This window comes from Topomyia yanbarensis, chromosome 1 (assembly GCF_030247195.1).
Source record: "Topomyia yanbarensis strain Yona2022 chromosome 1, ASM3024719v1, whole genome shotgun sequence".
NCBI classification, from domain to species: Eukaryota; Metazoa; Arthropoda; class Insecta; order Diptera; family Culicidae; genus Topomyia; species Topomyia yanbarensis.
In genome coordinates, this window is record NC_080670.1 from 2,725,736 (window position 1) to 2,749,535 (window position 23,800).

Here is a 23,800-nt window from a genome sequence, read left to right on the forward strand (position 1 = left end):
ATACAACCAAAACTTCCGAATGAACCAGAATAAATCAAAATGGCTCGTTCGACTACTATTTTCCTCCGGACTAGGGCACTTTAACTTAATGCCGATTAATTAGAGAAAAGTTCGAAACGTAACTTTTGCGACTTTCGTTTGGTAATATTTTGCAGCAATATGATCCTTTCAGGAGATGGTATGATCCATCTAAGCAATTATAACCTCCACAAAACAAGGATTGGCTACTTATGGCTGTGATCGTTAAAATTATTGCCAAAAAACGCTTCAGCAGGATCCGTATTTAACCTGCACATCACTCACAGTGATTCATCTGTTTTGACTTGAATACGAAACAAAGAAATACAGAGAGCAATGAACAACCCGACAACCTCCTGATCGTTCACCAGAAATAATCACATAGAATAAACAATTGCCAAAAATTATCACCCCTGTGACTGAAGCTGAAACCTGAAAAACCTCATACGGCAGGGCGGAGGCAAAAATAAGAAAAAGTTTCAACAAAGTGGCCATAATTTGCTGAACGGATGACCCCCCGCGTAATATGCGCGATTATCGTCATACGGTCAACGAGTCGAGCAACAAGGGGATCAATCACACTGAAGATCAAACAAAGTAGGCGTTTGTATGTATGTGTGCTCAAGCTATTGTCTTTTGTTTTCGGTCTGATGCTAGCTCACTATTCACAGTGCGCCACAGCTCACAGTCGAACATGGGGGTGTCACTTTCCTTCTGATGTATGCCACGAATGCGAGTGGTGGTACGGTGGGCAATGCTTTCGAGCTGCTTGGATTTTACTCTCCGAAAAAAAAACTGACACTCCCAGTGTTAGCTGACAGCGGTTCCTGACGCAGGGGTTAGCTTCATCGGCAATGAACCTATCAAAAAGATAAGTCAATACGATTTACTGTAAATTCCCTCTAAGAACGGTTGGTTTCAAAATCGTCCAATGAAGGACGTTCGTTGGACCAATTTGGGCATCGTCCAAATAACCGTTCAACGAACGTCCGTCGTTGGACCCGTGTTGAACGATTTTGAAACAATTTTTTGGACGTCTCAGTGGGTTGTATTACCTTGTAAATTTACTAAGCAAAATCTTTGACTTAACCGAATCGGTTTAATGACCGTTTCCAATAGGATTAAAAAATAATCAATATAAATGTCGATTTCTGTGAAGAACCATTTCGCCCAAAGAATTTCCCGGTTTCCCTTCACTTTCGTTCCGTCGATTCCGTGCTGTGATGGAAAATCAGGAGGCCGTAAGAACTGTGTCAATAGAAACAAGCTCAGCGGAGCGCTACTACACCCGATTGGTCATAATTTCATGCAAACTAGTTTCACTTATATCATCAATCGTGGGAACTATGTACTTCCACACCGGCGAGTAGGTGAGCTAGCAGAGCCACACCACAGTAGGCGATGGATGGGAGGGATGTAACGAAACTTGATTCCAGCCACTCGTCGCTACAATCCGCTACCAATACTCACATATGCAAACTCCCCAGTCCCCATATCGTTACACGTTAGATGGAGGTAATTTATTTAGACTAAAATTGTACGCAGGAGAAGAGAGAAACCGCAGCAAGCGAGGCTCCAGCAGCGTCGGCGGAGAGTGAAGTGTCTGAGATGGCGCTCAGATTTCTTTTTCCGTACCGGGTGAGGGGTGGACCGATGGTGTGATTAAGTTATGTCGAAGTCGGAAGTGTAATTTGATTATATTGATTTTCATTTTTTTATTGCTAAAGTATCTCATCAGAGTATAAAAAACAATTCAAATAAAAATTAATCTGAGATATTTAAAATCGTTCCTGACTACCTTCAGCTCAATTTTTAGCGTGGTATGGTGGACTAAGTATTTTCCGCAGATGATCAGACACTTTCAACTCAAGCATAACTTTTATCCTTCCGGTTAGAGCGTACCCGAGTATCCATCAATTTAAAGGCTCATAACAATGGCATCGATTTGCTCACATTTGGATGTTTGGGATTGAAAAACTCATCCACTTTTAGCGTCTATAAAAATAATTAGGATATAGGCATCTGGTTCCCGGTAAACCGGATGTTCGGAGGGATGTTTAAGTACTATATGATTTGCAAATTTGAATTAAGTCTTAGCAATATACATAGGCATCGAAGTTCTTGAAATTCAGAAGTCTGTTATTTATCGTTATGGGACCATATGGGAATTTGACCTTGGGATGGCCATTCACGACCCCATGGGAACCGGTTGCGGAATGTTCGTTCCTGTGTTAAATCAATCTTGATACCCATAATTCCAATGAAAATTCACAAGCTGTATCCCAATACTAGAACATTTCTCCAGAAATTCGAATTCCCTGGAACCTGATGAATTCATTATGATTGATGGTTTATTTTCTCAGTTTCGAAAATTAGATGAGTTCCTGAATTCAAAACATCCAACAGTTTCGTAATCGGTTAAAATTTCCATAGTTATAAGCATTTTAGTTTTTCGGTTACCCGGATACCCGTGCCGGTCTGTTACCGTGTAAAAAAGCCTAGAAGTCCTTCCTCAGACCCCCGATTCCCGCATCATCAATTTAATGTCACCAAAACCTATGCTTGATGATGTTCTAAGACGTCACTAAATACCAATGTCCATGAATTTCATGGATTGAAATCTAAAAAGGCACCCGGGTACCCTGTCGTACATATAACGATTGATAGAATTTGCTCTTCCAGGAAACGTAGTAGTCATTAGTTCCTACCGAATGGTGTATAAAAATACACAGTTCATTGTTTTGAATTCAAATAATCTTTGTGCAATACTGTCGACCGGTTCCGAATTGCCGTGTGTTATATCCAGCATCCCAGTGGTGTGACGGACGAGTTTTCAAGAAACATCGCGTAGACTTCGGGACATTTGTTTCGAATTGCGCTACATATGGACCAGTCTTGGTCACTGGAAAACTGTTTCAGTGAATATACTTTCATATCATTCCAATGCGAAGTTCTTTCAATCATACGGTCCTACGGTTCCATCAACCTCGGCATGACCAGTTCGGCACCGGTTACGAATAAAATCAAATGTCTCCCATTTGATGCCATTTTGAAAACCAAGATGGCGGTTTCCAATTACACACAACAGTGAAACCATCATCAATATGGGTCGTCAGTAGAGGACAAAAATTGATGTTTGACGCCATTTCGAAAACCAAAATAGCAGTTTCCAGTCACCACCAATCAGTGAAAATCATTGTAAAGCGGTCTGTCAGCAGAAGACCGAAATAGACGATTGACACCATTTTGAAAACCAAGATGGCGGCTTCCAGTTACCACAACACGGTGATGACCATATTCATTGTGAGTAGCATTCGGAAGCGGGTGGTCAGTGGGAGAAAATCAAAATGGCAGTTTCCGGTTACCTCGAAACGGTGAAAACCCTAATCATTATGAGTGTCATTTGAAACCGAGCAGTCAATAGAAGACCGAAGTTTATCACTCACACCATTTTGAAAAGCAAGATGGCGGTACAACAACGCAGTCAAAACCATCGTCAATATAGGTTTGCTTTACAAATGAAGGCTGCAATTTTAATTTCAGTATCTATTCCACAACCAGTTGCCACCACAATTATGTGCTTTAATAATTGACATCTAACTTTTTTCGTGACTCAAAAAATGCAGTTTAAGGCTGATTTACAATATAGTTACATGACTGAGCGAAAGGTTAAAAATTTGTTCCCGTTCCGTAGCAATAACAATGTGAGAATAACCGAATGAAATCATATTGTTGTCAAAATGTTGAATGCCGCTCACAACAAGATTAGTTTGTTATGGCATTCACCGGTTAGACGGGCTGTCAATCACCATTTAGATATTTTGGCAGATTACAAACGTAATCGCTTCAACCTCTCTGTATTTTGGCATGATGTTTGCGATGACCTGGTCGGAATTCCGCGGGAATAGAACGTATAGACATATTGTTTACTTCGTCGGTTAAACTATTGAAAGTTGCCTGTATAGAATTTCGTATATGATGGAATTGCATAAAGGTGACATTCATAAGCTTAAGCTACATTTTCTCCCACAATAAATTTTCACCTCGCGATCAGAAGGACACTCCAAACACGGCAATATTTAAAATCAGTGGCCTATTTTGTTATTGACTCCAACCAACTCACCAACAAATCGTCGATTTCTGGAAAATTTTGTGCGCAGTTCCTACCACTTGTTTGTAGATTAGTGTCGTGCCTATCTGACAATCAATGCATTTTGATCGTTCCATTCTTTCATCTCTCGTTCAGTAAAGACTTTCCGGGTAGTTAAATTGCATGACAATCAAGAGCAAAGTTTCGCCCTGGTTGTGGCGGTAATGCAAGGTGCTGATCTCAGAAGCTAGTTGTTGTGTGTTCGAGCCCCACCCAGGAGGATTATCAATGTCATTGAGAACTAGCCCTGCAATTGTTTTGTACTGATAATCGACTGCGAAATGTGGTTTCAAAGAGAAGGCAAAATTTTTCACAAAGGAATTGTAGTAACAAAATCTTACCTTGAATCTTTGATAATAAAAGTATTAAAGGATTAGTTTTAAAAACATAGAAAATCTGGGAATTTTTCAAAAATGATTTCTGAACTTCAGATAATTTTCACGGGATGCAATTTTTTTTGTGTGCCGCGAGGTAGCGTCTTAGGTCCTATTTTATTCAATATGTATATAAATGACATAAGGTGGGTTCCACGATTTTGTGACAATTTGGTAGACTGATTTGAGTATCCTGTTTTAATTCAAGAATCTCTTTAATAACAAATTATCCATAAATTGTGAATACACCGAAGACCCGATTTTATCAACTTCGTATGAAAATCCGTTTGATAGGCTCTAGGAGACAAACCAAGACCATTTCTTTTGCACTGTTAGGGGAATTTATACTGAACAATCGGACAGGTGTATAAGGCTATGTCTAGGGACTAAAGACTCAGCAAACAGCTTCGTTTAATAAAAAGAAAAAAAAATATGCTCCCGATTTGCTAGCTTAAATTCACCAAGGGCTGATAAAAACGGGTGTTTACTGTATTTATAACATTAAGTAATATCAAGTTATCCGCGCATTTTGTTTCCATTCAACTGCACTTGGACCCCTCCGATTCGGTCAGAGCCATTCCGAAAAGAAAAAAAGCACGTTCCAAAATGTTTCGCTCTCTGACGCCAACGTAGTGCGGATGGTGGCGATATCTACCTTGGAATGTGATCCCTATCGCGTTTCAAACGGAGTGCGCGACTGGTGCAGAACTCTCGGAACTCTTCGGATCCGCCATTATTTTATTTTTTCGCTGTGCGATGCGAGCGAAGTAGAGAGAGATCGCAACGAACGAGAACTCAGAACTGACGGCTGCGCACAAACCACGACCTTGTAATGATTTGAAAACTACAAAGAAACGGAAGAAGAAGTAGAAGCCGGAGCAAAGCCAAAAATACTGTATATGATACACGAACGGCAAACAGCAGTAGGCCACGAACGAGAAAAAAATGGCGAACGAGTGACAAGGATTCATAAATATAATAGCGCTCATATTATCTGAAAGAAGAGTCAAATTGAAACAACAGCCGTCGACGGGGCCGAAGGTTCCCCGTGCTTCGCACGATGTTTCCGGTCCGGGTTACCACTCATTATCCAACCATAGCAGGGGTATGCGTTATACTCTAGTTCTTATTTCGGACACAAAGTGCATTCAAGGTGGCTGGTAGTGAAACGGGGTGAAGCAAGGTTAGAACAGATTCAGAGAGAAAGAGAGTAAGAAAGACGCGGCCTTAGGAAAGAGGAGCAGGTTAGCTTGAGCTGGAGCTGGCTTGTGCAGCGTAACAATCGCCATACCACCGTGCTGCATCCTTGAGGTGTCGGTGTGCTATTCGCAAAACAGCAACCCCCGCCTGCAAACATTCATATCTAGTAGTGTGGAGCAGGTGCTACCGCCTCCCGAAACCGCCCCCTCAGAAAGTTTGCTTTTTCAGCTTTTCTGCCCTCTGATTGTCATTCATTCTTTGCCCTGACACGGTCGTTCACGGGGTCGGTTGCGCCTGGAATAAGTGTGGGTGGACTGGAATATTTTACATTGCGAAATTGTAATTATAACTGTCGGATTGGAGCTTAGGTAACGACGAGCTTCGTAACCAGACTCTGGGGGTTTGACCGATTGACTAAATTGACAGATTTGACAGAATACTTACCACTGTTCTCGAATCACTAATCATAATGGCTCAGTTCGCGTCATTTGCGGTAGTATCGATTTTGATGTCTCGATGGAAGAGATCTCCTGTGCTCATGGTTCAACAGTTTTTCCACTACATTAACCAACCGATTTACCCTTTGCTATTCGGTACAAAAGTTATATTTTTACCTGATTGTTTACGATAACGATGCCATCGTACTGAACGACGATTGTTAAACACCTCCGGGCGGACGGTAGACTCATTAAAATTTTATTCAATTGCAGCCCAGCTTGTTGCTCCCTGACCCCTTCGGCTTCAGGGTCGAGCGCATCCGTAACCTTGCTGTGTGACGTTCGACTCCGACACTCAAATACGAACGGTAAAATCGAAATATTCGGCGCCACACCATAAAATATTCAGCTTCAATTTATAACCATCGGAGATTTCCGTCACCAAAACTTCCGGTCCGATTCGGTGTGTTATAGTTATACCTGCACTTTATGATTTGACGTGAATATATTATACCCTTTACGTAGCGCTGCCCTTTTCGACATTATGCCGATATGGTTAGAAATTCCCCGAGGTTCGGCAATAGACGGAAAAGGCCACCACCGAAAGTGATTTACAATTCCAGCACGGAAAAATTACCGACGACCGACCGAGTTCGATGTTTGGCCATTTGTCGGGCAAGGCGTCAGTCGTACAGAGCAGACCAGGTAGGGGACGGGTGACTTTTAGGCTTTGCAACTATTTACGCCTAAATCGCTGCAAGACACGCGATCGTCATCCACATTGCTCCTTTCAGTGTCCGGTTGATGGTGTGTCGAGGACAAGGCTATTTTGTGTGATGCCTGGTTGATGATGCCAAGGTGAGTCGAATGTTTGCTAAAAGAAACCCAAACTGTCGACCGCAAAAAAAACTCATAATCCATCCCATCGTTTGCCTGAAGCGAGAAAAGCACAGACAAAAGTACAGCCAAGTGGACGTTCATCGTCTCTTTCGGAAGGAAAGGCTTTGCTCAGCCACCCATCGATCCCTATAATAATCCCATTGAGGTTACTGGGTTACCCGCGACCCATTTGAAACAGATATGTATAGCTCTGCACGGGGACAGGTGTTACGTTAAACGTCCTTTCCTGTCGGCAGCAGTTCCATTTAATTACGCTCGAGCCAATTGGATTGGATTACAGTGTTTGGCTTTAGCGCTTGGTTCGTCCTGACCACGAAATGGAACACGAGTGCAAAAGATATAGATTGGAACCCTTTTAGTTTGCGGCTAATTGAGCAAGGCAAACGTTCGCGGTTGGGCAAATTTATAATTCAGACCTTTAGGTCGATTGTTTTGGGACGTTTCTGGGATTGATTTGCTCTGGTTGTGGGGGCGCTAATAAATTGGATTGGCTTCAAATTTTGGTTAATCAATCCGTTGGTAAATTTTCTATCTATTGTGCGTAGACCAGGATGTCGATTCCGGAAAAAAGACCTGAAAAATCAGCGATTTTTGTTTGACCTGCAAAACATGGTTTTACAAGAGAATTGGTAATTATAGACAAATTTTAAACCGATTTCAATCAGAGCGTTGCTCTCGAAAGTTTTCGTAATATTGTATTTTCCGCCATGTTAATCATGCATACTTCGTAATTTAGTGTAATATCCGTGTAACTATTTTTGAGCGAATGCTGTTGAAAATTTATCACATCCCTGACTTTGGCCTCAAGAATCAGATATAAATTTATTTAATTATCCATATTTTCATCACCTTAACACCATTGAGAAAGCCTCGCAAAAACTTGCCATGATTTTTAGTGTTCTATTTGTACAGTGGATAGGCAACAAACCGATAGCAAATAACTACTTACATCACTGTTAGTTAAAGCGATGCATTTTAGCTTCTGTTCTGGGTTGCATTTTTTACTTAGAATCAATGCATTTTTTACTTAGAAAACCTTGCACAGTAAAGCTAAACATTAGCCTTATTAAGCCTTTGGAGTTTTCGTTGTTTATGAGCCCCCTCTTTTTGTTAAAACAACAGTTAGGGTGGTTCTAATTTTACCAAGATCAAAAAATTAACTTTTTAATCATTCTAAATATAGCCAAACGACCTTCAGCGAAGTTGTAGAACGACAAACTTTGGAAAAGTTCGCTGAAGACATGTAAGCTCTATCTGTCATACTTTTTATTTTACAACAAATTTAAAGTCGGAGCTTAGGGTGTTTCTTCGAAATACAGTTTTATTCCAATAACTTTTGCTGCCTTCATTTAAAACTGAAGTGGTCTTTTAACAACTTTAAGATTATTTCAAGGCGAACAATTTGTTTCATGGCACCATATATCTAGTTATTTCCGTTGAAAAGTTATGAGCACTTTTTCGCCAAAAATGGGGTTGTTTGGAAAACCAATATCACTCATTTGGGCCAAATAAAAGATAATTCTTTAAATAAGGTCATGATTAGGGTTATAATTGAGCTAAAAATGCGAACACGATATTTTTTTAAATTTCATAAAATTAATAAAAATTTGATGTATTAGAAGAAAATGTTCGTCTTAAAAAACTCTGAAAAACATCTGAAAAAAATGAAAACTGAAAAAGTTATATTAAAAAATTGGTTTTTCATGAATTGACCCTTTGTAATATGTTTAAATTACTTTCACGGTGAACAATATAAAAAATGTAGTTTCGTTTTCATGATAAAATATTGCACTTTACAATACTTTTCTATTATTTTAAATAGTGGGTAGGGTGGTTCTATTTTTTTTTTAAATCAGAAAATTAACTTTTTAATGGTTCGAGATAGAGTTTCGCTGTCTTACAGAAAATTGAAGAAAATTAAATTTTAAAAAACTTTGTCGAAGACACTGAAACTCTATGTCGTGTACTTTTAATGTACTACTTACAAGAAATTTACCAAAAAAATTTAGGGTGTTTCTTAAAAAATGGTGTTCTTTGTATAACTTTTGCAGTTTTGATTTTTCATTAAGATCACTTTAGAAATACTTTCATATATTTTGAAGGAGAACAATTTGTCTTAATATATTGAGCCTCTAGCTTCGTTTGTTAGAAAGTTATACATACTTTTTACTAAAAATAAACTATTTTTTGAGTAAATATTGCAAGATATAAACAAATATCGTATTTGCCATTTTTTGGTGATCTATACTATAAAACATACTATTTCATATGAAAACAACAGTATTTAGTGTTCATTGCCCGAATCGAAGATAATTCTATTTGAAAAAGTTATATCTATCTATCTATCTATCTATCTATCTATATATATAAAAGTCAAAGTTTGTATGTATATGATTTATGGACTCCCAAACGGCCTAACCGATTTCCGTAAAAATTTGCACACAGTAGGTATTTGGTATGGGGCTTGTTTGTGTGCTATTAGTTGGAGATTATCTGCCCGCCAGATGGCGCTTTGGAACAAATTGTGTTTTCTTCCAATTTAAATGAAAGTCGCAGCAACGCGCGATGGGTATCAGCTAGTATATATATATATAAAAGTCAATGTTTGTATGTAGATGATTTATGGATTCCCAAACGGTTTAACCGATTGCCGTCAAAATTTATACATAGTAGACAATTGTTATGGAGCGTGTTTGTGTGCTATTGTTTGGGGATTATCTGCCCGCCAGATGGCGCTACGGAACAAAATGTGTTTTCCTCCTATTTCGTTGAAAATCGCAGCAACGCGCGATGGGTATTAGCTAGTTTTTTATATAAAAGTTCTTATAACTTTAAAACGAAAAAAGTTTAGTAGTTGGTGTTTTAAAGCAAATTATGCGCCCTAAAATAATCTTCAAGTTGTCCAAAGGGTACTTTAGCGTAAAATAAAAACTTCAAAAGTTATAGAAATAAAACCGTTTTTAAGGAACACCCAAAAGCTTACATTTGAATTTCTCGTGCAATGGAAAATATAAAACCTAGAGCTTGCATGTCTTCAGCAAATTTGTCTAAAATGTGTTGCTCTAAAACTTCATCCAAAACAGTAAAGCTCTATCTCAAACCGTTAAAAAGTTCTATTTTAAATATTGCAAAATTTAAAACCACTCTAGCATCGGTTTAAACAAAAAGAAGGGCCTTGCAAAGTACAACAACTTTGACAAACATATTGTAAGGCTAAGCCATTTAATTTTAGCAAAAGGTTAAAATTCCTGCAAAATTCGCATTCTGGACCACTGTGCATTGTTAGAGAGATTACCGCAAAGATCACGGATGGTTGTTTTTATTTGCTTTTTAGATTTGCGGACTACTGTTGCGAAGTCATACTCGTTCACGTTTACATCTTTTTGGCGTGATGATTTCACCATCGTTCTTGACAATAGTCTAATTTTTATGCGTGCACAGCGGAGTTTGAGCGTAGGAGATACAATGTTCCAGAATACGGAGTTGCATGTCCTGAAGGAAGTAGTAGGTCGGTCTAGCCGAACTCTCAGCACTTGGTCACCGTTGTGAGTGCTAATATAATTCACAAATGAGCAAGTATCTTGACCTTAACGTTGTCACACTCACCGTTACCTATTGTTCTAATATACTAAATTATCGATTATAGAGGTTTTAACTTTATGGTCATTAACCTCTTTCTTGGGTTTGAAACATCTATACCTATGTGATTCCCAAACCCAGGTTAGCTGCGCAAAAGCCAATCGATTTACCAACTATCCTATGTCCGTTCCAATAATCTACTTTGAATTTTACACTGAGTTGCCATAGTACCACATTGCGGTCGGCGGTAAAACATGATGATGAGTTATGTTCTATCAAAGGCTATGCGGTAGACTTGGGTGCAACGCCCAACTCCTACCCAGCAGAAGGCAAAGGACTCTTCACATTTCCTTTCAAACATGTCCATATGAGCCTGCCTAGTCTTAGTTTTCTGTTCTAAGTTTATAACTGATTCGCTCTAGAATACCTATCCGTCTTTAAGTTTCATTGCTTTCGTTTCTCTTAGTCTTAAATTTGCCGAAAATAGGCAACAAAATCGATACACTTATCTAACTAGCCTTAAGTTTTTGCTAGTTACTGACGAGGAGAATCCGAAACACAAAAAAACATACTTTCTGTGCATGAGAACTTTGTCACAAAAAACACTTTGCATACTTTGTTTTTCCAAAAATGTTCTAGACCATCTTTTGAAAAGGGTAAAATTTTTTTTACCAATTTTTTTTAAATAGTCTAAAAGGAGTGATTTTCACAAAATTAGTCAAATTTTTAAATAAAAATATTGGAAAAATTCTTCATCGATTCCTACACTGAAAAAAAAAATGATTTCAAAAATTTGAAGCCAATTTACAAAAAAAAATATCTTTGATTTGGATGAAATTTTGTTCAAAGATAGGTAATTATGTTGCCTACCTACCGTAAAAAAATTCGAGTTGGGCACTCTCAAGGAAAAAAAGTTATTTGAAAAAACTATTCCTTGTCCAAACTGATTTTTTTTTTCAATGTATTTTTATCAATAACTAAACCAATGAGCCATAATCATGATTATTATCATCTCAGAATGCAATTCCCCAACTGCTAGTTGCCTAAAACATGCAAAAAGTATCAGTAACGAATTTAGTATATATTTATAACAAACTTGGGCAAAGATAAGCCATTTAACATCATCGATATATGCAAGATTTAACTAAATACCACTTGGCCGTGTACGAAGAGGTATTTTGTCTATGTACCCGCCCGGGAAATAGAGATTGATGGTGTAGCCTCCAACACGGAACTTAAGTGCGAAGTAAGAGGTTCACTCCTTTAAAAACCCTTTGCCTCGGCCAGTGAAAATTCTGGTTCGCAAGCAATTGCGTTCAGTAAAAATCAAGGAGTATATGAAAACAACTTATTTTCCATCAGCCTCATTTCGAACGTTTCGCCGAATCTGCTCTTCCAAACTTTCATCTTTTGAACGGGGCAAGTCTACCTGTTTCCTTTTTTGTGCCGCGAGGCACGAACTGCCGTCGTTGCAAACAATTGGGTCTACAGCGACTTATTGTAGAAACCAGGCACGCTGTGGAAAATGCGGAGAGAATCATGAAAAGTTTTCCTACTCCGCATGATCTCTCGACATATCCCGCATATTAATTATGTGGGAACAAAATGAAACATTCTTTTAAAGAACGCTCCGACAAGAAATGCAAAAAAGCGTTACTCCACCGACAACGACTAATTTCTACGTTTCCTTGTACACTAATGAGCGAGAGTCTGACCATCCCCTTGTGGGAACATCTTCTAGTGTGCCTATAAATTTCCGAAAGAGGAAAATCAGCTTCCTCGTAAAGGCCTGAGAGTGTCCCTTGAAGGGTGGTGTTACACAACCGAAGTAAGTGGTTCCTGGTATCGGTAATTTTAGAAACTAGCAGAAATTTCCGCATGGGACATCAAAAACCCAAAGTGTCAAATGAAAAACTTGATAAAAGCAGAAAAACGCGGCACCAGTCCGTCGACGGATTAACGGACGGATCATCAGAGAAACAATGTTTCGTCTGGTGGCTAGGGCCTACGTTGTGTATTCGATTCATCATGTAGTTGGAATACACGGAACGTTGGTCATATGATGACAGCTATGCATCGCTTTTATGCTAATTATTATGACAGTAGTGGTGAGTGCAATAATAAAAGAGGTTATGTTGCCAACATTTTCCCCACAGAACTGATGGTTTTATATTTACCTTTCAACGACCATGCCCACGCCGTTACAGTTACGGGAGGCTCTCCGTTTGGTGGAGCATGGAAAGCACTCTTTGTAATTCCTGGAGAAAACATGGCAGTTTTTGAATATTTTATCTGAAAAATCATAGCAGATTACTTTAGTTTGACTTCTTTCGAAGTACTCCATTCCGGGTAATGAGAAGGCGGGCATTTGGGCATTAGAAGGTGATATTTATGAAAGATATCGTAGCTTCAACGAGTTTTTAAATATTTCTTCTCAGAGTTATCAAAAAACCTTGGTCCAAGAGAATGGCTGAAGGTCATGACTTCGTTCGGGTGATATCTCGGGTCATGTACAATCATTATACGTAGAATGCCTATCTCCGGCGTATTGGGGTCGTGGAGAGCGGTCTCTGCGCTTGTGGTGGTGGTTATCGCGATATTAAACATGTTGTCTGGTCGTGTGCTAAGTATATCAGGTAACTAGCCGTTGGGAAATAGGATTCTGAGATGATTATGACTTTCATTGATTTAGTTTTTGATAAAAATACACTGAAAAAAAGTTCAATTTGGACAAGGAAAAGTTTTTTTTTCAAATAACTTTTTTTCCTTGAAAGTGCCCAACATGAATCTTTGACGGTAGGTAGGGAACATAATTATCTATCTTAGAACAAAATTTCGTCCAAATTAAAGAGGTTTTTTTGTAAATCGACTTCAAAATTTTAAAATCGATTTTTTTCAGTGTTGGGTCGAAGAATTTTTTTCAATATTAATAAAAAAAATTTGACTAATTTCGTGAAAATCACTCCTACAACATTTTTTGTAGGATTTGTCATTTTTAGACTATAGCCATTGGAAAAAATTGGTAAACAAAGTTTGACCCTTTTTAAAAGACAGACATGGTCCCTATCCGTAAACGACGTAGCATTTTTTGAGTGATTTTTTACGCCCCCTCCCCCATCGTAGCGTTTCGTCACAAATTTCTAAATACCCCCTGGTAATTACGTAGCTTGACGGTAACTCTCCCTCCCCACCTTGCTCGGTAATTTTTTTTAAAAAATTAAAAACGATGTTAGTTATTCCCCATTACAAAAGCTGCGTAGCGTGGCATGACCCCCTACCCCCTGTCGTCACACATCATCATAAAATACAAAACTCCCCCCTCCCCCATATAATGCTACGTCATTTATGGATGGTCCCCTAGATCATTTTTAGAAAAACAAGGTATGCAAAATTGCTACTTTGTTAGTTGTACAGAAAGTTTCATTAAAATCAGACAGGGTGCTGCCAACATTTGTTCGAGTTGGCGCGAAACTCGTCAGTGTCGAGTTGCAAGCCATCCTTGAACACTTCAGGGATAATGGAAGTGAACGGCAATAAATTCGTCATAGTCGATCGGTTGGGCATGAATCCATGTTGGTCTTCTGAGATATTATGCTTGCAGTGCCAGAACACCGGCTCCATCACAACTAATTCGAAAAGCTTCATAAATTATTCGCCTTTTCATAAGTGATTTACGTTTCTTTATCAAGAACAAGAGGTTTTTCAAAATGCACATAAAATTTCCTGTAACTTTTCTTTTAACATTAAGCTGATATTGGACACGATTTGAACGCCCCATAGAAGCTTAAGATCGCGGAATTTTTGAAAACTTAACTATAAAAATAATGATTATGTACAGAACGGACCCATAAGGGCGTATCATGTTGAATGAAAAATAAACAAATAAATGAATCACAGCATTAGTAATGCGGAAAAAGATCTGTCAATCTCTGCACTGTGATAGTACGATATATCACCTTTTCTTGAGTGATATCAGCATTAAATCAGCATATAGGGCTTACCGGGTTTGAAGGACAGCCCTATATGCAGATCTAGAACAGATTTAAAGCTACGTTTTAAATGCTTGTTAGTTATATGGTCACTCTCTTTTGGCTTGCATGGTTAAAATGTTCTAATGAGAACAATTCAGATATTTAAAAGTTTCAAGTACTTTTTCGAAAAACTACTCTAAATAAAACTCTAAAACTTTGACCAGGAAACCAATTTTCTATTTCTTCCGAGGAAAGTGTTATTTTTTTGTTTTATCATAGTAAGCCATGCTGAATTTGAATACAGTAAAGACCCGTTTTGTGATCCCAATGGTGTATTTTAGGTTGAAGAAATGGGGATATTGACAAAATCGGGAAATATTTCTTTCTTTATTTTTAATAAACCGGAACTGTAAAAAAAATATGCTCAAATAAGAATTTATTCGAATTTGACTGTGTTCGTCTGCTAGAGCCAATCACACGGATTTTCATGCGAGGCTGATAAAATCGGGTCCCACTGTATTTATCAAATCGTGGGAAATATTCACATAAACAAGACATCCCATCGATGGGTTGGACTCTGATGAAGTAGGTTCACATTATTTGGACATTTCCTATCACAACCCTCGCAAATCAAGCTACACACCTGCCGAACGTCAGAAGCTATCAAATCATCGTCGTATGCCGCGTGTAATGAAGCAACCCCCGCACAAACACCAACGAACCCCTTCAGCACTTTGGGCTGTACAAATTTATCAAAATTAGGTTATTAGCTAAGGGCTAGGCCTTCGATCGAACACTGCTGTTCCCAACCATATGGCTTAAACGATAACCTCAATCACCAACGTGGCATCCATCCAAGCAATCGGGGTGACGGGTGCTTCTGCTGTTGTGGGTGAATTTCAATTAGTGTCAAAATTAACAATATTCCAGAGCCAACGCTGCGCATATAGAGCTTCTCTCAATTTGGACGGGACACGGAAAAAAATATTTAAAAAAAAAGAGTTTATTACTGGTAGTTAGTGCTAATAGAGCCAACCATACCGTGTCGAAGCACGCGATGAATTGCGTTCTGTACTGGCTGATGGATCTGCAAACCGAACCAAGCAATGAAACAACCATTCGGCGCTTTGTTCGAGGAAGCTAAAATAAAAAAAAAATGTTTATTTTCGTTCTTCTACACCTAAGTAGCAGTAACAACAAAGAAAGAAAAAATGAACGAAACAAAAAAAACACAAATGTCATGGCGCGATACGACTTTTTCAATACATACATCGTTTTGCGTTCGACGCCTACTTTTGTGGGAGATGATGGCGACAAATTTTCGCTTGGAAACAATTGATTGGGCAGTTTTTACAATCAATTCACCATCACCACCACGAAATGTGTCAGTTTTAGTTTAATTAGCGAGGATTGGTCCTGAAAGTATCACAACGCAAATGGTAATCAATTGATCCATGCTGTGAATCACGCTGTCGAATCAAACCCGCACAACGACACACGCCATATTGTTTTTTTTGGTTGAATGACAACTGCAATTTTCTGTTTGGTTGCTTTGATGGTGACACTGTTATGCAAGGTCAACCGATAAAACATAATTGAGCGTGCAGCAAGCAATAAACGTTGACGTCGACAGCGGGGACAATTTCAAATGTAGACGGGTGAAACTATTTTTAATCGTATCACAATCAAAATTTAAATCATTGCGATCAAAGATGGCGGCCGGTGGTGGGAGGCGGTTGGCACTCTGCCAATCCGACCAAAGTGTGGCAAGGATTGGTCATTGATGTGTATATCTCAGTGGCAAAGGTGTGGGCGGAAGTGAAGTGTAGATGAATTGGGGTAATTGTTTTAAAATTGGATCGACATATACCGAGCGTTGTTTCGGATAGTATAGGTGCTGTGTCTGAACAGACTGGCGAAGTTGGTAAACGTTTTTACGGCAAAGGTTTTCTTATCAGCAATCATACCTCCTCCTCGTTAGTTGTAAACTGTAAGGGCAAAGTTTCTTCAACTGAATACTGATCAGAAGCAAACAAAATGAATGAAAGCTACATGACATCATACACTCTAAAAGCGTTACAAAACTGCGTCTTGATGAGTCTATCTCAAAAAATAGCGAGTTATAACAACTCAATCCAACGAGTTTATAATAGTTATTCTGCGCACATGAACGCCGTAAACAAAAATTAGAAATATTCAACCAGAAAAAAACCCACCCCATTAAAACATATCGCTTTCCGTTCAACTCTTCCATCAACCATCGCACATTCACCCCCCTCCCCCCTATTTGCTGATAACGACCCATACCACCGTACTCTACTCGTAATCTCAATAAAACTGTATGAATTGCTTCCTGCGTCGTAGCATCGGTGAGCTACCCCAGAGTTCTATCCGGGACGCGCAGCACAGGCCTACTCAGCCAAAACAGTTCGCTTGTGTGCACAGATAGCAGCACCATTTTGCGTCCAATTGTTTTCAATTGATTCTATTAACGAATACGAGCGCGCCTCGAAAATCACAGCCTACTGCGTAAATGTATATATTTTCATCCCGAATCCTCTCTCACGGAGGCAACAAAAACGCGCAACTCGATTAGGTAACCCGACTGTCGTCGCGATTGGAACCACAAAGAGCGCGCGATGTCACAATCCGAGCGCAGCCCTATCACACTAGCTGGTCTACGCCTTCTGTGTTCGGGTGGGAAGAAGATGAACCTATCATGCGCTAGCCACGGTCGCAGCATGGCCTGTGGTGATAATTTATTAACGTTGCTGTACCGGATGGTGAAGCGCTATGCTGCTTGCTGCCAGCGCCCCTTGCTGTACCTTGTACTGACTGATATTGAATGCTGTGTCTCGACATCATCGACTGTTTACCATTCCGTGGCAGATACGGTTGAGCGGAATTCATTGGTACCTATTTTTTTTTGAACGGTTAGCTGAATTTGGGTGTGAGGTTGTTTGTGAAAACTTTTCGCTCTGCGCATGCGCAGTGCTAGGGGCCTTAGAAACTTTCAAAAATGCTCAAAAAAGTTGGAGAGTTTCCGTGGTAGCTTTCTCTTATATCAGTCATGTATTTAGAAACAATTCAAATTTACTCGATCACTCAGAGAGATTTTAAGAGTTTTAAACAAGCTCAATAGCTTCGGGAAATGCTTCTGAGTTTGATAACTTTTAGAAAAAGTTGTACTAAGGTTACAGTTAAGTTTGTACACTCTTACAGAAGTCCGCAATAGTAGGGAGATGTTTGTAACCCGGAATGGTTCGTACACACCATGAGAAGATCTGAAGCTTTCGGAATAGCTGATAAGCCTCTTGGAAATGATTCTATTACCCATAGAAATTTATTGCAAATTTTCAGTGAAGTGTTTTTGCTTCCAGGGAAGCTTGTAAGAGACCAGATAAAGTAAAAAAAGTCTCTCTGATCTCTTCGGAATCTGGGAATCCTTTACCAAAGAGCATTGACCTCATTCAAGTTCTAGCAAGGCACTATCATGGACCTTATCGACTTTACCAGATGTGTTCTGTGAGAGAGCATGAGCCTATTATTAAGGGTCTTAATTACAGTTCGCCTAACCCGGCCTGGATTTCTGACAAAAGAACCAATTCCTTGCTGCTTAGGTTGCTTCTAATCAGACTCCAAACAATAATGACGATGCCCATCAGCGTAACCTGATACTTTGAATGCCAGACCTGTCAGTTTATTGAGGAGTCCGTCTATTATCAGGGGCCACAGAAGGGATGACAGCAATCCTCCTTGAAGACAGTTTCTAGTGTTTCTCAGTACAGAAGCTCGTAAAGAATTGTTAAGTTAACAGAGGAGACAGAAAGTTCTCGGGTAAACTTGCTAGCTTGCTAGTGCAAAGAGCGTTTTCTATTTTTCTCTTTATTTGCTCTGAGGTGCATTACATCCCTGGAAACCATTTCATACCACGGCAGATTGTAATGCTTTTGAAATAATTCGTTTATTTAATGTGTATTTTTCCTTGTTTAAAACATGAGCTGTTATTTTCAATTTTGACAAAAACGGTTGGTGCCATTATCCGGCTATATCACATCTATAGAGTCCAAATAAGTGATAGCGATGCCAGATAGGTTATGTTGAAAATGAAAAAGAGGTCTATTTCGGCTCTTAGTCTATCTACATGCAATAAATAAAGGCTTTAGTTAGCGAAGAAAATTATATTTCCAATCAATTAAAGTTTTAGCTCACTTCGAAGTGAATAAATAAGGAATAAATAAATAAGAAAAAATACCAGAGGAACTCTTGTAAGTTTCTAACAAACCTTTTGATGTTCTTGTAGGTTTTCAGGAAACTTTTGTAAGCTTAATTTTTCCAGAGACAGCGGTTATGCTTGAAAATATTAAAGAAGTCCACATCGGCTCTCAATCTGTCCACATATAACAATCAAAGCTCACAAAGAAACTCCGTAAAGCTTCAAGTAAAATTTGTCGAGGCACTTGAGGATGCTCTCAACAGCTTACAGAGAAGCTCTTGTAAGTTTCGAGAGGAACTTGGAAGAACGATAAAACTTCTCGTAGGTTTTTAAATTTTTCGTAAACTTTCAGAAAAGCTCTTAAACTAGAAAAGTTTTTGTAAGCTTCGTGAACTTTTTGTGAGAAGCTCTTGTAAGTTTCCAACAAACCTCTTGTAAGCTTCCAGAGAATTTTTTTAAACTTTACGTTTCAAAGAAGTTCTGATAAGCTTACAGAAAAGCTCTTGCAAACCTTCAGAAAACCTCGTTACCTTCCAGTAAAGTTCTCGAAACTTCCTGATAAGTTCTTGCAAGTTTACAGTGAAGCTTTTTTAAGATTAAAAGGAAGCTTTTTTAAGCTTCCAGAGAAGCTGTTGTAAGCTTTCAGACATTATCTAAACTACGTCGAGTACAGCTCCATTAAGCTTCCAGAGAAGCTTTGTATGTCTCTAGAGAAGCTTGTTGAAGCTTTCAACAAAGGAAACCTCCTGGAAAACTCCGAAAGAAACCTTTACAAGCTTCTTTTGTAAACATCCCGAAAAGCTCTCGTAAACTTCGAGTGTGCCTCTCATAAGCTATCAGAGAAGCTCTTAAAATGTTCCAAAAAAGCTGCTGCAAGTTTTCAAAAATGTCGTTAGTTTTTAAGAAACCTTTGGAAGTTTCCTGAGAATCTCTTGTAAACTTCCAGAGAAGCTCTTGTGAACGTTTTGAGATGTCCTTGTACATTTTCAGGAAGCCTTTGTAAGCTTTCCGCGATTATTCTTCATTTTCCAGAGAAGTAGTGATCTTTAAAATGAATTCTTGTAAGCTTCCAGAGAAATTATTGTAAGTTTTCAGAGAAAATCTTAAATGTATCCTGTAAAGCTCTCCTAAGCTTACAGAAAACCTTTTGTAAGTTTTCCGAGAAGTTCTCAAACAAGCTCCACAAAAGCTTCAAGTAAAACTTTTCTAGGCACTCTAGGATGCTCTCAAAAGCTTACAGAGTAGCTCTCCTAAACTTCGAGATGAACTTGGAAGCTTGCAACTTCCAGAGAACTTTTGCGAGCTTTCAAAGTAGTTTATAGAAAATATTGCAAACAACCAGAGATGCTAACAAGCTTCCATAGAAATTTATAAGTTTCCTGAAAAGCAACCTAAAATACTTACTCCCACAGCGGATACGATTTGAATTCACCGTCCTTTTGACGCAACAGCACACCTACCCTCAACCACCATTCGTCTAGCCCAGCTACATCTAACCTTGAACCGAAATCAAACTATTTCCCAAAACGCATTATCTCCAGCAGAAGGCGAACCCGTTCCGAGCATAGCATCCGCTAAAAAAAGTAGCCCACAACAGTTTACCTTCACCGCGAATTATTGGCGAACCTGTTTCTCCATTTTGGAGCAGTCGAAAAAACGGCGAGCTACCTTGAATGGTGGTCGTCAAACGTGAAGTATCACTGCAATGCGCTTGTGAATGACGGTGAGGAGAAAAAAAGGTTTCAAATTGTTTCAATGTCAGTGTGTGATTACTTCGCTGCCGCTTGCTCACCCCGCGCACATACCGAAAAAGAGCTTGAGTTTGAGATACACAGATTAACACTAACTGGCCCGCTCAAAAGCACACTGTGTTTCTCAACTCCACCGAGGGAGGCAAACATTGCGTGTCCATGTTTGTTTCCGTGTTATTTTGGCACGATAGAAGCGTGAGGGATTTAAATTTGACATTTTCATTAAGATTTGCATAGCTAACCCGTTCCGGTGTCGTCTCGTTAGCTTAGGCGTGCGAAATGACGCAATCGGTAGCTTGACCGACCAAAATAAGGTGACAGAGTTTGACAGTTTGACAGAGTAATGTAATTGTACTTACCCACAGCAGCAACAGCAGTAAACAGTTCAAAACTAACACTCAGAAGTAATCCGCTCTACATCACGTAACCACCGCATCGTTTGTGACGTCCCGTAAGAAAAGCAACCATAAACGTAGGGAAGGGAAGCCTTTGGGAAGCATCTTGTTATTCCTTTCGAAACGGCACGGCCATGACGCAATCAAATTCTGATTGCACCCTTTCCTATCCCTATTTGTGGGATTGGCCATTTGCCAAGCTTGATTAGGTAACAAACAACAATACCTACCGTCATCTTTAGTCCTTTGTTGTATCAGTGCTGTATTGTGTTGCAAAACATCCAGTAGGGCACGCGAGGCATAATTAGACTTATGACTCGTTGCTTAGGGATAGCACGCAAAAGAGAAGGACGAGCTAATTAGAATGGAAACGGACATTTGCACATTCTAATCCTGTTTGGAATTAGGCTTTTTAGGGCATGCGAAGAGCTCATTCTTGGGAAACGCCCCCCTAAAATTCCCCACTCTGAAAAACATCGCAGCAATCCTTGTGATCGAGAAGATGTTTCGCGCTGCAAAAAAAAACGCAAAGATATTAACGTAACGAAGCAACTGAATTTTATGGTGTTTATTGTTATTAGCACGGCTGACTGGAAAGAATATACCAATGGTTCTCCCCCGGACATAACGGACAGTGAAGAACCGGGCTGAAAAGAAGGATGGTGGCGTAGACCCCTCCAGAAGCCGTGCGTGTTTACTTGTTCTCCTCTCGACTGTTCTCAAACGAATTAAATTTGAGCAAGAGATCGAGAGCCTGGGTTTCTTGCAGCGTGCGGGTGTTTCGAGCTGGACGATTCCAACGTCACGGGTGAATGAGGGTAGTGCGGGTTGTTGTGTAACGATAAAAAAAAACATAGTCACCGAGAAAAATCACCGGGTTATGACAACTGTGTCGTGAGTTCCACCTGAGCAAACTTTGACTGCATACCATTGCGTTGAAAAAGTCTGCCGCTCTGCGCTATCTCTCGTTGGTTCGCGATAAATGCGGTGTGGCTCTCGTTCCAGCTGATGCGGTGTCTGCGCGCGCGAGAGCACAAGAGAGTGAGCTCTGTGCTGGGGCTATACGCGCGAGTGTCGTAGCGCAGTGTCACCCACGGTACCAATGGCTAGGGTTGTTCGTCGCCCGTGTCGCATACACATTCGGGAATCGTTTCCAGTCCACAAGTAGATCCGAGACACGGTTTGACAGTAGTCCTGTGCCCCGTGTACTCTTCTCACATGTCTTGAAACTTGTAACTCTCATCGGCAGTGTGTGCTGTGACATTAGAACACCAGTGTTTATCAATCAACCACCTCATTACAGAATTGGCGACAACAGCTCAATTCAGTTGGACCAGTTCGTTTGAGTTTTCCATCGGTCACCAGAACGCAGCAAAGAAGTGTCACCTCGTCCAATCAGTGTAAGAGCGCAACTCCCGATAGTGCCGCAGTGTGTTGAACTACGGAAATGAAAAAGTGATTCCATCGGAATACGGGACAATTCGTGACCCGGGAACGGACTGGTGCGAGTGACGGTGTGTGTCTAGCAAGTGTAACCACCGGATAACTGTCGACGTAGACAGTTTTCCTGGCCTGTGTGCTCACGCACCAACACCGTGGCTCAGTTGGCAGTGCGGTGGAAATCGATAACAGTTAGAACATAGTGTTTGCAATACAAGAGACGATAAGTCCAAGTTTTTTAGTGGACCCCCGGCTAAGTTGAGAAAAGTGGATGAAAAGACTAATTGTTTTGAGATTTAAAAATGCTAATGGCGCCGTTTTTGTACAGTGTCCCAATCGGTGACACCCCCTTCAAAATCGAAACCATCTGTATAATTCATTGATTGCGGCATTTATTTAGTACACACATCATCACAAGTCCTAAAACGCCAACCGGAACTCACTCTCCTTCGCGCAAGAAGCATGCTGTGCCCACCTGCAGTAGGCCAAAAGGAACTCAGGGCAGAATCCTGTCCACATCCTACGAATGTGTGGGAGTTTTACCTCCCACACAACCTTTCTGCGCTTCTGCTATTGCCAACGTGTCCTCTTCGTTAGTCAACGACACTCATACAGACTCACTCACACACACAGCTCCCAGCTTAGTTATAGGTATATGGTGGCACTCAAATCGACGAACACGTGCCCTGCCGGAGAGAGCCCCTGCGGTTCAACCATATTCACGATAGCGAGCTTTGCACGTGTCCGTTTGGTTGGCCCTGCCTGCCACCTTACCGAAAATTGGACAAAATGAGGCCAACCAAAGTCAGCTGTTTTTTGACAAGTTTCTCTCCGGCCGTAGGTACCTGTATGCTCGCGTAGTTGGCTCTGACATAACGGAACGAAAACGAACGAAATCCGGCTGAGCAAAGCGCACAGCAGGAGAACGAATAAAGGTCATCGCAGTGTGTGTCCTAGATTGCGACACAAAACTTTTGAGTGTGCTTTTTTTCTGATCCGTGTGCTTGCGTGCGTATGATAAGTGTCCCAAAACTGGCCAGTAGGGAACCTGCTTTCGCCAGTCAGTCAGTGAGTGGTTATGAATTGATAAGCGAAAAGTCATTAGAGAGATTGTTTTGTACTTTACATGCTAGATTCTTCCGTTCGAATTGCGTCAAACCCGGAGTTGTTCGCCGAATTGCTGATAAGGAGAGTGGTGAACGAGCGGAGCGGACTCATGTCATTTGAAAATATGTTGATGGCGATAGCGGTCCGTCCCCGGGGCACTTTCATCCTGTTCCGTTGTCATTTGACATGAATTGACAAACGCTGGTGGTAGATTGACAGCTGCCGAATTGTTTTTTCCTCGTTCGAAAGGGATGGCACACTG

The 23,800-nt window shown here is 40.1% G+C and overlaps 1 protein-coding gene across 7 annotated transcripts in view; it reads left to right on the top strand.

Annotated features, from left to right (window-relative positions):
- The window catches only part of LOC131676606 (RNA-binding protein Pasilla), a 134,717-nt gene that overhangs the window by 4,214 nt on the left and 106,703 nt on the right, over positions 1-23,800 (top strand). For 3 of the 7 annotated variants that reach the window (XM_058955755.1, XM_058955757.1, XM_058955759.1), the window contains exon 1: positions 22,087-22,391. The exons of 3 other annotated variants lie outside the window; for them this stretch is intronic. The gene's annotated coding sequence lies outside the window, so the exon portion shown is untranslated. Of the gene's footprint in view, positions 1-22,086; positions 22,392-23,800 lie in introns of those variants that run through there. One more of the 7 variants, XM_058955763.1, reaches the window with a different exon arrangement.